General features: G+C 41.9%; 1 long non-coding RNA gene across 1 annotated transcript; it reads left to right on the forward strand.

Annotated features, from left to right (window-relative positions):
* The first annotated feature begins 4384 nt into the window (after positions 1-4384).
* On the forward strand, positions 4385-10117 carry LOC141744120 (uncharacterized). Its single transcript, XR_012587339.1, has 3 exons — positions 4385-5091; positions 8717-8879; positions 9938-10117. It is a non-coding gene; the product is annotated as an uncharacterized LOC141744120 (long non-coding RNA).
* Positions 10118-12451: the final 2334 nt, after the last annotated feature.

Genomic DNA, 12451 nt, shown 5'->3' on the forward strand with positions numbered 1-12451 from the left:
ACAGGAGCTAAAATAAAATGAGGATTTCTGTTGTAATTGGAAGTGTATGTATAAATTCATTGGGTTTAATAATAGATGCCATTATTAGTCTTGACTTGGTGCGGTTATTTAAATTGTAATACGTATGCATTGACCATAAGTATTTCTTGAACATGACCATGGTTGCAATTCACCTCCAGTTGGTACAGTAGATTTTAGGATGGAAAATTTCTGCGCTGTGCTTCCTATAATAATCAATGGCAAAAGTTTATAGAGTTCTTTCCATCGTTAAGACCCAGCGTATTTTTCAATTATTCAGTTCGGGGTTACTGCAGGTATTAACGCGGCTGCATTTCTGAAGAACACAGCTCGATTCAGCTAAGTCATAGAAGCACAGACTATAATGCATTTCATCCCAGGAGGGGAAGGGTGGTGTTTATACAAGTTCTCTCTTAAATACAAGCAACGTTTTATTTCCATTGGGTTGCGCAGAAAGCCTGCAAATAGGTGTTGTTGGGCAGCAAACTCATTTATGTCTCCAGGTGATAGCACATTTCAGCGCTGCCTGCATTTTGGGTAGATATCAATTGAAAAGAACAAGCTCAAAGCACCTCATGTATTTAACAGCTCTTTCTGTCCCACGTGAATTCTTCTGACTTGTATTTTTTAAGAGGGGGGAACTCCAGCAGTTTCTGGATTTTGAGATTTTTAACAATAGTTTCTGTTTCTTTCAGATATCTGTGGAGGATCCCAACCCCGCAGAGGGTCGCTCCTGTATTTAACAGTTATTAGCAATGATGGCAGCAGGTAAGTGGTTCTGCTGGTACAGAGACAGCTCGTTTGTGGTAGAGAATCTTCATTTTAGAAGAGAAAATCATAGAATGACAGACTGGTTTGGGTGGGAAGGGACCTTAAAGGCCACCCAGTGCCACCCCCTGCCCTGGGCAGGGACACCTCCCACCAGCCCAGGTTGCTCCAAGCCCTGGCCAACCTGGCCTTGAACCCCTCCAGGGATGGGGCAGCCACAGCTTCTCTGGGCACCCTGGGCCAGGGGCTCACCGCCCTCACAGCAAAGAATTTCTTCACAATATCTCATCTCAATCTCCCCTCTCTCAGTTTGAAGCCATTACCCCATTTTTTTCTTAAGGATAAATACTATTTTAAGAACCAATCTCAGTGGGGAGCAAACTTATCCTCAACAAGTTCACGTCCCGGTTGAAGCATGCAAACCAACTCCTGGAATTTTAGGATTCAGCCAGTTTAGTTTGCACACCCTCACAAGTTTGATCTTTGGGAGTAATACACTAAATCCCACAGTTAGACACAGAGGCAAATTGTCAGGTGCCTCAGGTTTGAGATGAATAAGCAGCGTTGAACCCCTTGTGTTGTTGCCACCTTTTTACATTGTGACACGTGAAATCCCATGTTAGGCAGTAATACCTCATTACCATATTTAAGTCGTACCTGTGTTCTCCTTTCATGGTTTGCTTTTTCTCCTTGACATGCTGCTCCTTGTGCTGTAATTTTAAGTGGAACTGAAGTAACGTAAAACTTGCTGCTACTGAGAAGAGGAGGTCTCACTGGCGAGTGGTGTACCACATGGCTGGAAAAAGGGATGAAGACGGTGAAAAAGAGCAAGAGAGGGACAAAGAAATGTAAGATTTTGCCTTGCTAGTAACCCTAGCTGCAAACTAATAAGCTAGGCTCAGGGCCTGTACCTCAATTAAAGAATTAGGTATGACGCGTAGGACTCACGGGCTCAAGAAGTAGCGAGAGCTTCTGACAAGGTACAAAGAGCAAATACTGCCTGGAACGTCTTGATTTGGGACAGTCCCAAGGCACATTTCTCCTTAAAGGAGCGTGTGGCCAAGAGAAACCTGTAGCTGCAGGTCATAGAATCATAGAACGGTTAGAGTTGGAAGGGACCTTAAAGATCATCTAGTTCCAGTGGCCTGCGATGGGCAGGGACACCTCCCATTAGATGCCTTTAATTGTCATGGTAGGACCAAGTTGCTGGTGGTATGGCCACGTCCTCCTGGTTTCCCTTCCCAGCATGAGAAACACGATGGCAGAGCAGATGTCACGCGTGTAGTAGGATGGAACGCATGCGTGGAGTTTGTGTCAGTTAAAGCAGCTCTGAGGATGACACAGAAGAGGAACCACCGCAACGCACATGATCCTGGCCCCTCTGAAGCAAGTCTGTGTTTCACTAACAACAGAACAAAGTTAGGATTTGAGGTTGAGCAGTCTGGAAGATCTGGGATTTGTATCATTTGCTTAAAACCAAGTGGGTCACATTATGATTTTTTGCAATGTAATAGTTAAGTGATTGCATTTTTCATACATTTTAAATATACACACACGTGCATACAATACCTAGTCTGATGAAATAGGGTGGGTTTTTTTAATATACAGTTAATCAGTGCTCTGTTGTCTGAAATTGTACTATTCCAGTTATAGAAGAAAAATCAGCTGAGATCCTGCAGACTTTAATAGTATTCTGATGTCCCGTGGGCCTGTGAGCCCATCATCTTTATTCAACGGTGGGTTTTTTTTAGAATCTGCAGTAGAAAATACAATTAATGGGTACCTGGATAAATCAAATACACTTGAGAAGACACAGCATGACTTTTATAAATGGAAGTCTATTAACAAACCTACTGGAGTCTTTTGAGGGTGTCAGCAGCCATGTGGTTATCAGCAGTCTCTTTCATTTCCTATTTATTTAGACATCCAAAGGGCCTTTGACAGTATCTTGCCAAAGTATTTTAAGACCACTCAGCCATAGGAAAGTCCTCGTATGGGTAAATAATTGGATAACAGATAATAGCTAAGACAGTTCTTACACGGGAGGAAGATCATTTTTGGACTCTGGGTTCTAGACTGGGTCATCTTTGAGGATGGTGCGTCCTGATTCTGTACGTTCACCTCCATCGCTCTCAGGTGGAGTATCTGGTCGTGGGGGTGGTCGTTTTGGACTTCTCTGTCTTTTGGGGCACACTGCTCGCTCTTCCTCCTCCCTAGTTTGAGTTCATCTTATCCTAGTCATTTTTCTGCTGTAGGTGGTGAGCAGCAACAAGTTTCCTCATGGAAGAGCTGCCACTTCTATTGCCCCAGTACTTCTCAGCTATTTGGCATGTTTTTACACTGAGGGTGGTGAGCCCCTGGGGCCCAGGTTGCCCAGAGAGGTGGGAGATGCCCCATCCCTGAAAATATTCCAGGCCAGGTTGGACGGGGCTCTGAGCAACCTGATCTGGTTGAAGATGTCCCTGCTTATGGCAGGGGGGTTGGACTGGATGGACTTTTAAAAGTCCTTTCCCACCCAAACTCTCGTATGATTCCCTGTTAACTAAGGAGAAAAATCTGAGCTCCTTGAACAGATTTCTGTCAGCCTTCAATATTCTTAGAGTAAAAATAAGGGAAAACCAGGAATTAGGGTAATATTTATCCATACAAGGTCATGTTGCTTTAAATCCTATGCAAATTTGTGCGATGCGATGCTTTTCAATTGATATTCAAGTCGTATTGTTGTTGTTCTTTAAAATCAAACAAAGTCATAAATAATAATGTTAGGCAAAAGAATATTTTTCTAAGTCTAGGGAGGGGTGTTCCTCTGGGACAAAGCAGCCGATAATAAAAAACCCCTCGAATCCACTAAATTCATGAAAAAACTTTGAAAATAATAATGTGAGTTCATACCGTAATTTATATGATATAATTAAGTGAACTATAGAAAGTGTTAATCAATTTTCCTGAGGAGAAAAGTTTATTAAAAAAAAGAGAATAAAAAATCTCCTTATTTAAAATTTAAGACTGGCTAACAGTATTCAGGAATGACATGCATTTTTATGGTTTGGTAATGTGATATTTTTGCATTTTGACAATAAATACACAGATTCATATATATCCATTTGTATTTAATTTCGTTAGAATACAGAAGAGCCACGTGCATGGAAGGAGCCATCAATCTGTGAAAGTCGTCTCCTCGTTTCCCTGTGTGCCATGGGGCGCAGTAAGAGTTTGTTATCTGCATTAATCTCTTTAACTGGATTAAATTCTTGAGAACAAAATCCACTCAGTTCCTGGGTGAGCGTATGGGCCAGACCTGTGGAACAGGTATTTAGGAATAGGCATGCAGGCAATTTGATTATATTCCAGAAGATCACAGTTCAACTCTGTCTCGCAGGTTTTCCCAGGAGGGTAACTGAGAAAACTGCATAATTTGAGACTCATTTTAGGGTCATGGTCCTTCTAGTAAATCTATTGTTTTGTTTTCTGAAAAAGAAAAAAAAAATTAAAAAGAGAAAAGAAAAAATTATAGAGAGCCTTCAGAGTGAAAACAAATCTGTGTTTGATCCAGTGTTGTTCTGGCTACTGCTTGTGAGTTTTTGTTGGATGCTCGACAGGGACAACAAATGCATAATCCAGTGTTACACTTCAATTTGATAAATGCCGCGGAGATTATTTTTTTCTTCTCCATTATGAAGCATAGATCATGGTCAACAGTACACCAGACTGTATCGCCTTGAAACCTGGTGTCAGAATTCCCATTTGCCTGCAGAAAGGTACCTTTACTTACTCTATATTTTTATTTTGGCAGCTGCAGTCCTGACCCTGGCTTCATATGCTTGCAGCTGACCTAATTTAATTTCTTTTGTGTTGTAAGTAGAGAGACTCTGTCAATAGCACTCCGTTTGTTTGATGGTTGTGATTATTTTTGTCATACATTTTTTTCTGTATGAATATATGAAAATGCAGTAATCATCTCAGCTCTATTTCTTTCTAGGAATTTGTTCAGACCGAGAAATCTAAATAAACAAACTGAAGGTGCTTGTCCTTTCTTTTTAAAGCATTATAATTTTCAAAAGGTCTCTGAAGTTCAAAGGGAATCTTTCTTCTACCTAAATGATTTTATTCACGAAAAACTGGACGGAATCAAATGAAAGTGCTGTGGTGACACTGAATTTGGATATTAGACGTATTTTTCCGTCCTGAATTCCACGTCAGCTTGTGCTGCAAATAGTCTGTGGAGTGATGTGCTGCTTAACCAATCTTCCTGTGAAAGTCAGGCAGTTTGTTTCTTGATGACCAGCCCCATCCGACCTGTTTGAGGTAAGTTAAGTAAACATCAGTGAAAACCTTAACAGAAAAGAAGCCATTATGGAATTCATAATTATTTTTTTTGTTGCCCGTAGGCCGGAGCTCAGTGTTCTAATCACAGCAGTATAAGACGCTGTTATGGGTAAATTGAAAGCATGTTGGTCTTCATGCTTATTCCTCATTACATATAAGTATCTTCACATATTTTAAAAGATATAAACACAGCACAAGGAGATTACCCATATAAGGTAGCATTTTGTAGCTTTTGACAATGAGGAAAATGGTTGAAGGGGAAGACTGTGGTAAGTCTCATGCTGACATTTGTAGAACCCTGACATCTGGTGGTAAAACTGCTTAAAACAGAAAGATGTGGGTAATTAGTGGCTTTAGGAGAGTATGATTTTAAATAATCTCTTTCGGTAGAATTATTCCAATCTGTTTCTTTTCTAGCTCTGTATATTTAGAATTTATTCTGTAACATAGCTTGAAAACGTCCAAACCCTCTGTCTCTATACAGGTATACAGGTAGATTCAGCCCTTAAATCTTTGTAACGATTGGTAGATTTACAGCAAGTGAATAACGAAAGGATTTTGCTGATGAACCTGACTTGGCATTATTATTATTGTAAAAGAATTTTTTTTTAATTCTTAGCAGATTTTGCCACCTACATTAAAAATGGCATTTGTAGATAATTATTGTTGCAGAAGAATATTCTGAAACCAAACCGAAAAAATACTGCATATTTGTATAGTATGGCTTTTTTATATTACAGGTACAATTTCTAAAAATGTTATTTATGATGCTTGCTCACCTTACCTGGTGGTAAAAAAGGGCTGCTAGTCTTTTAGAAATATTTTGTCGCTTTCTAGAATGAACAAACATTTTAATTTAAACTAGTGAGTTGCAGTAGCAGCAGCTTCCTGCTGTATGTGAACTTTATTTGCGGTGAAAGCACCGAGCACAGTTCTAGCGTCACTTGGAGCAGAGGGATGCTTGCTCCAAAAGTCATGGCGTCATGAGACAACCATGAGACAACCCAACTCGGTGTAAGCGTTGCAGTAAGTGGGGTTCCCTCCGTAGACGTGGAAGTTGGATGTTAAGCTGCCTTGATGTCTAGCTAGCCAAGCTGTTCCAAACCACGTTGTGTCACAGCTGGAGCCTAAAACATAAAGGGGGATGGACTGGACGACACTTATGGTCATTTTAGATGCCTCATGGTATATCTCCTTGTCTTCCGTTACTAATCCAGAAGAGGTTTCAAACATGACATGGCTTGCATCTGTTGGGCCAGTGAAGGATATCAAACACCCTAAAACGTACAAAATGACACCAAGTTACTAGACCTAGGTAGTTGAGTCTTACGTCTCTTGATCTCCAGTGTTGTGGCTGGGGTTTCTATGTAGAGGGAAGCCAGTAGAGCCCACCCTGCTGCTGTCTCTGGCTCAGCCCTCCAGTCTGGGCTCCTTGGCAAGAAGACAACACTGGCAAATCCATCTGTGGCTCTTCCGGCTCTCACAGGATCCCAGCTGGAGGAACAACTTGTACACACATCGCACACGTAGCCCTGCTCTTGATAGAGCATTTCCCCCTTAACAGATAATTGAAATATAGATCTGATTTAATTTGGAAAATAGGAAGGATTACACCTTAGGGCAGATGAGAACCTTAAAGCTTCATGGTCTGGTGCCTTCATAAAGCAGATTTACTTGGTGACTGAAATGGAAAAGAATAATTACATTTAATGTTAAGATAAATATTTAAAAAAATAAATTAATTCAGTTCAGCTGTGTTTTTTTTTAAATGAGGGGAACTTTACCCGGAATTAAGTCGTTATGAAAAAAGATTTTAGCAAGAGGAGTGAAACTTTTGGGAAAAAAAATAATAAATGAGCTAAAAGCCTTAGAATCATAGAATCATAGAATGGTTTGGGTTGGAAGGGACCTCTAAAGGCCATCTAGTCCAACCCCCCTGCAGTCAGCAGGGACATCTGTAACTAGATCAGGTTGCTCAGAGCCTCATCCAGCCTGGCCTTGAATGTCTCCAGGGATGGGGCCTCCACCCCCTCTCTGGGCAACCTGGGCCAGTGTCTCACCACCCTCAGTGTAAAGAACTTCTTCCTAATGTCTCATCTAATCCTGCCCTGCTCTAGTTTAAACCATTGCCCCTTGTCCTGTCGCTACATGCCCTTGCAAACAGCCCCTCCCCATCCTTCCTGTAGGCCCCCTTCAGGTACTGGAAGGCCGCTATAAGGTCTCCCAGCTTTCTTGTAGGCCCCAAACCTGTAATTTTCTTAGTTCTTCCTTAGTTCAGTTTCACAATGAATAGTTCCTTCCCAGGAGGGAACTTCCAGGCTAACACAAAAATAGTGCTTTAAATCAAATTGTGAAAATGAATTGTGATATTTTTAAGTATGGCAAGTGTGCCTTGGCACTGCTTGATTTTGAGAGATGCTTAGGTTTATTTGCATACAGACCTTGTCTAGGTGACAACAGTTGGCATAATTATATGTTGGTTTTTTGTTTGATTGAACTAATTTTTAAGATGAATTGGAGAGATTCCTCAGAAAAACTTGTTTTCTCCTCCAAAATAACAAGCATAAAGAACTTCCTTGTTGGTCGTAAATATGTGTTGAACACTTCTGGAGCCCATGGCATTAGGATTTTCCAGATAGCCAGACTAATTTGATCTGAATTTAGGATATCACACGTTTGTCTTTATTGAAGTATTCTATAAAACTCTTTAGCTAAGCCCTTGCTTCTCTATGAGTTATTGGGGAACTTGTTTCAAAAAGCAACATTCTTCACTTCAGTGGTTTTTTTGTTTGTTTCTTTGTCTTTTTTTTTTTTTTTAAGATTTGTAAAAGAGAGATGTATTGCATATGATTTATCAACGTCCTGAAAGAAAGGTCAGTAACTGCTACCACTATTTTTATTCAGTCTAGAGTACATGAGAAAAACGTCAGTTACCTCTTGCCAGAGATGCTCTGACTGGTTTTGAAAATTACTTTCTTTTACTGTAAAGTCTTCATTTATTTAAGATCAAAGAAAATGCAGAATTTGACATCTTTGTGACTTTTACCATTGTATTTAACACTAACACCTTGCTGTACAAAATGTCTAACAGATTAATTATTTGATGCCATTACTATATGAAAACGCAGAAATATGGTAGGGAAGGTCCTTCTTAAAACCGGTATACTAAAGTAAAAAGTCATTTGAGTATAAAGTATTGATATTAATTGAAACATTCGCCATTTATCTGTCAACACATTTTTCTTGCCAAAATCGAAAAGGACAACATTCTCTCCAAGATTATTAGGAAGAAGAGGTGATGTCTTCCTTAAAGGCTGTTCACATTAAAATGACTATTTTGAGAATCATGGGGATCATTACTTTAGGGATCATATACGTAGCTCTAATTGTAAATATGACTGAAAAATCATACAGGTATATTTGGTAAAGACTTTTTAAACACAAAAAAAATTACTATTTAGAATATTAGTCATTTGTACCACTTTGGAATATAGCTTTACTTCAGGGAAGTGGCTTTGGAAAGTTCCCGTCACAGAGTCAAAACCAGCCAAATCGTTTTTCAGTAGTAATGATTGAAAACAAATTAAAGTTCTCTTTTTTTTAGATATTAACAAGATGAATGTATGATTTGACTGCTGTGTTCCTGAAAAAGACACAGGACCCCTCTCTGATCGATGTGAGGCACAGATGGGTGTTGTCATCGAGTGGGACAATAAAGGGGGATTCATCTCCACAGTAAGAGAAGTGGAAGCATCCGCATGTGTGAGGTGCGTGTGTGATCTAGTCTGGTGTCTAAGCTCCTCTTCTAGCTCATGGAGTCTAGAGAGCTCCACTGACTACCAATACTGCTCGATCCAATTTTCTAACCATAGGTATTCACAGAGATGTTGTAGGATATCCCACCTGGCCTCCAGTTGCCAGTACAGAAAGGTGTAAGTTTGTAATTTTTATGCCAGATCTATCAAGACAACTAGCAGCCCCATGCACATAGTGCAGATACGCTAGGGCATCATCTCACAGAATCACAGAATTACAGAACGGTAGGAGTTGTAAGGGCCCTCTGGAGATCACCCAGTCCCACCCCTGCCAGAGCAGGGTCACCCACAGCAGGTGGCACAGGAACGCGTCCAGGAGGGTTTGGAATGTCTCCAGAGACGGAGACTCCACCACCTCTCTGGGCAGCCTGTGCCAGGGCTCTGCCACCCTCACAGCAAAGAAGTTCCTCCTCATGTTGAGATGGAACTTCCCATGGTCAAGTTTGTGCCCGTTACCTCTTGTCCTGTCCCTGGGCACCACTGAGAAGAGCCTGGCCCCATCCTCCTGACACCCACCCTTTCAGTATTTATAAGCGTTGATAAGATCCGCCCTCAGTCTTCTTTTTTTCCAGACTGAAGAGACCCAAATCCCTCAGCCTTTCTTCATCAGAGAGGTGTTCCAGTCCCCTCATCATCTTGGTAGCCCTTTGCTGTCCCCTCTCCAGCAAAAGGCACTATGAGCATTCAGCGGCTGAGTTGAACCTGAGATCTAAATTGTTTATAATTACTTGTTTTGCTTACATACAAACAGCAAAGTTCAGGTGTTCAAGCATTCTCATTCTTCAAAAATTCCCAGGAGTAGAAGTGTTATTTGAGAAATAAACACATGATCAAAATGTACAGAGGCCCAGGAATAATAAAGGAGTGCTCGAAGTACTTTAGGGGTTGTCTTCAGTAACTAGCCCAATCAAAGCCAAGAAGTACAATCTTATGTATTCAAACTAGTTTAATTAGAATGCAAATCTAATAGTCAAGAAGACTTGGGGTGCAGGTCTCCTCTCTCCTTGCAGTTGGGGTTTGAAGGGTATCTGCTTGGATATCGGAGCCGGGGCTGCTGTACTGCTTGCTTCCTTCTGCACACACATCCTAAATATCAGAGGTAACGTCTTTCTGAAATGCCTGGAGCTGTTTTCCCTCTCGGAAGTCCTGTTTTGCCTTCCTGCAGACTCGGGCAGCGATCCATCCAGCAGGTATGACGGGACTGTATTTTTAAGGTTTTCAAATGAAGCCTAAAGGCTGGAGGTGGGATGGATGGTACGCTATGAAACACACAGAAGTCTAGAAAAACTCCATCGCGAGCTTTTCAAGCACAGGGAAGAGTAGGAAATGTCAAAGAAACAAGGTCTACGAGCGAAAAGGGAGAGGCAAAAGAGCTGAAGCTCTGCAATCTATTAGAGGAAAGATGTTTCTGAGGTGTGAGCGTACGAAGCGGAGCAGGGGGACTGCAATACAGGGCTTGGGTCTGCACGGTTCGAGCGGAACAAACAGCTAGAGAGGGGTAACCAGCGAATCCGGGATGAGGAGGGATCCTCACTGGGTTCCTGAACCCTCGACTTCTTTATGAAGTTGCTGAGCCATAGCCTTCTTCACAAACCTTTTCTCTTAAAAGTAATTCAACACTGGCCGCAGGGAAAGTCAGGCTCTAAGTCCAGAATAAGGCACTAAAATAAGTGACTAGAGAAATTCAAAGACACACAATATCTGTAGTCAAATTTCTAGTTCAAGTGGAAACGTTGGCAGAGTTAAAAGCACGTTAGCTGCCAAAGCCTGACTTCACTGTCGTCCCCCCCTCCCATCTCTCCGATGTGTGAAATGTCTCCCCGTGCTCCTCTCGGCGTTAATCCTGCAGCCTCTGCAGTCGGGAGACTCCTGGAACGCGGCTTCTGGTAAGGAAACGCAGGTAAAGGGGCTGTCAGCGCGTAGGTTTGAAATATACTGATCATATTGTTTGGCGCGCTACCTTTTCCGCGTGTTAGTACTTACCCTTATGGTGACAGCGTCTCTCCTTAACCCCCACATAACCGCCTGTGCAACACAGAGGCTGGTAAACGTCTTTCGCTAGTTTGTGTTTGCCTGTCTGGGAGCTGGCGTTGGGCGAGGAGAGCAAACCGTTGCAGCGAACGGGTGCAGGCAATGATACGTCTGGGCGTGCAAAGCAATTGATGGGAAAATGGGAAAATGGGCGCTGCTCGTCAGGCAAAGAGGATGTGATGAGGAAAAGAAGAGACAAGACGAAAGGCGAGATGGCAGGGTAACAACAACTAAGGGCCTTAAGGGGATGGCGGGGGGGGGGGGAATGGGGGCTTGATGCGATGTAGCAGGGAGCCCTGAGAGCGAATACGGAGCAGGGACGGGTCATGCCCAGAACAAGGGACAGGGTGGGAAACTCACTGAAGGGGGGAGATAATCACCGATCTGATACGAGACTAGAGGGCAGAGTCGAATGAGCGGGAAAGAACTGAAAGAAAACATGCGCAAATACATGTCGAGACAAAATATGTAGAAAATAGCAGAATTTGGAGATCCTGGACATGAGTCCAGAGAGAAAGTAGTTGCGGACAATATACAAACTCAATGGGACCTTGAAATAAAAAATAAAGAACTGTCAAGAGGCAACGAATATGAGCGTCATATGAAGTGTTTCTTGACAATAAAAACATCTGGGAACACTTGTAGTAAGGCTGAAATACAAAGCTAAAAGAAAGATGAAAGATCTTCCTCTGTGAGTCACTTTGCAGTGACTCAGTCATGGAGACCGAGGAAGATCACACAAGAATGGAGAGCAGAATGAAAGAAGACTATTTCCTTTTGAATTTATTTGTAACATCAGAATTATAGCAAGCAGCAGAAAGATTTTAAACATCTGACGGGATTTCTCTGCCCTGCTTTAGAAAAGTTGTGCAGAGCATTAAGAGTTTTATACAGCCGATAATTGCAGGGAATAAACCAAGCACTCCCAAAGGTAATTTCTTTCCATAAAAATGTAAATGTACTTTGTACTGCTGCTTACCCAGTCTTCTGTAGTTTGCTTTTCTACTCCATGATTTTGGAAACGGAAGATGCCTTACTATATCGAGACTGAGTCTTCACATTTCCAAAACCTATCAGCGTGCCCCTGAACGCCACAAGGGGATGTGCAGCCTGTGTGATAAGGCTGGTACCACTTGATGGTTATTTTTTTAAAATTATGAAAATAGCAATAGCAATGAAAAAGACAAGCCCTACAAACTCGAGGAAATTAAGCAGAGTACAAATGTTTGCTTTTAGTTTCAGAAGGTGTTATACTTCCATATTTTTGGCAAGGCATATCTTTCATGGAAAATGAATTTGTCTGCTTTGCCGCCCAGCCGGGAGGAAACCTGGTCCCTCGGTAAGCCCCAGCCTTCAGCCAGAGCTAACGCAGAGCTCGTCTCGAAGTCTCCCAGATCCACCCAGTGACATGGTTTAGCGATGGTTTTTGTCAATATTTGGCTGATGGTTGGACTCGATGATTCGAAAGGTCCCTTCCAACCTAGACAAGTCTA

This window comes from Larus michahellis, chromosome 5 (genome assembly GCF_964199755.1).
Source record: "Larus michahellis chromosome 5, bLarMic1.1, whole genome shotgun sequence".
Classification (NCBI taxonomy): Eukaryota; Metazoa; Chordata; class Aves; order Charadriiformes; family Laridae; genus Larus; species Larus michahellis.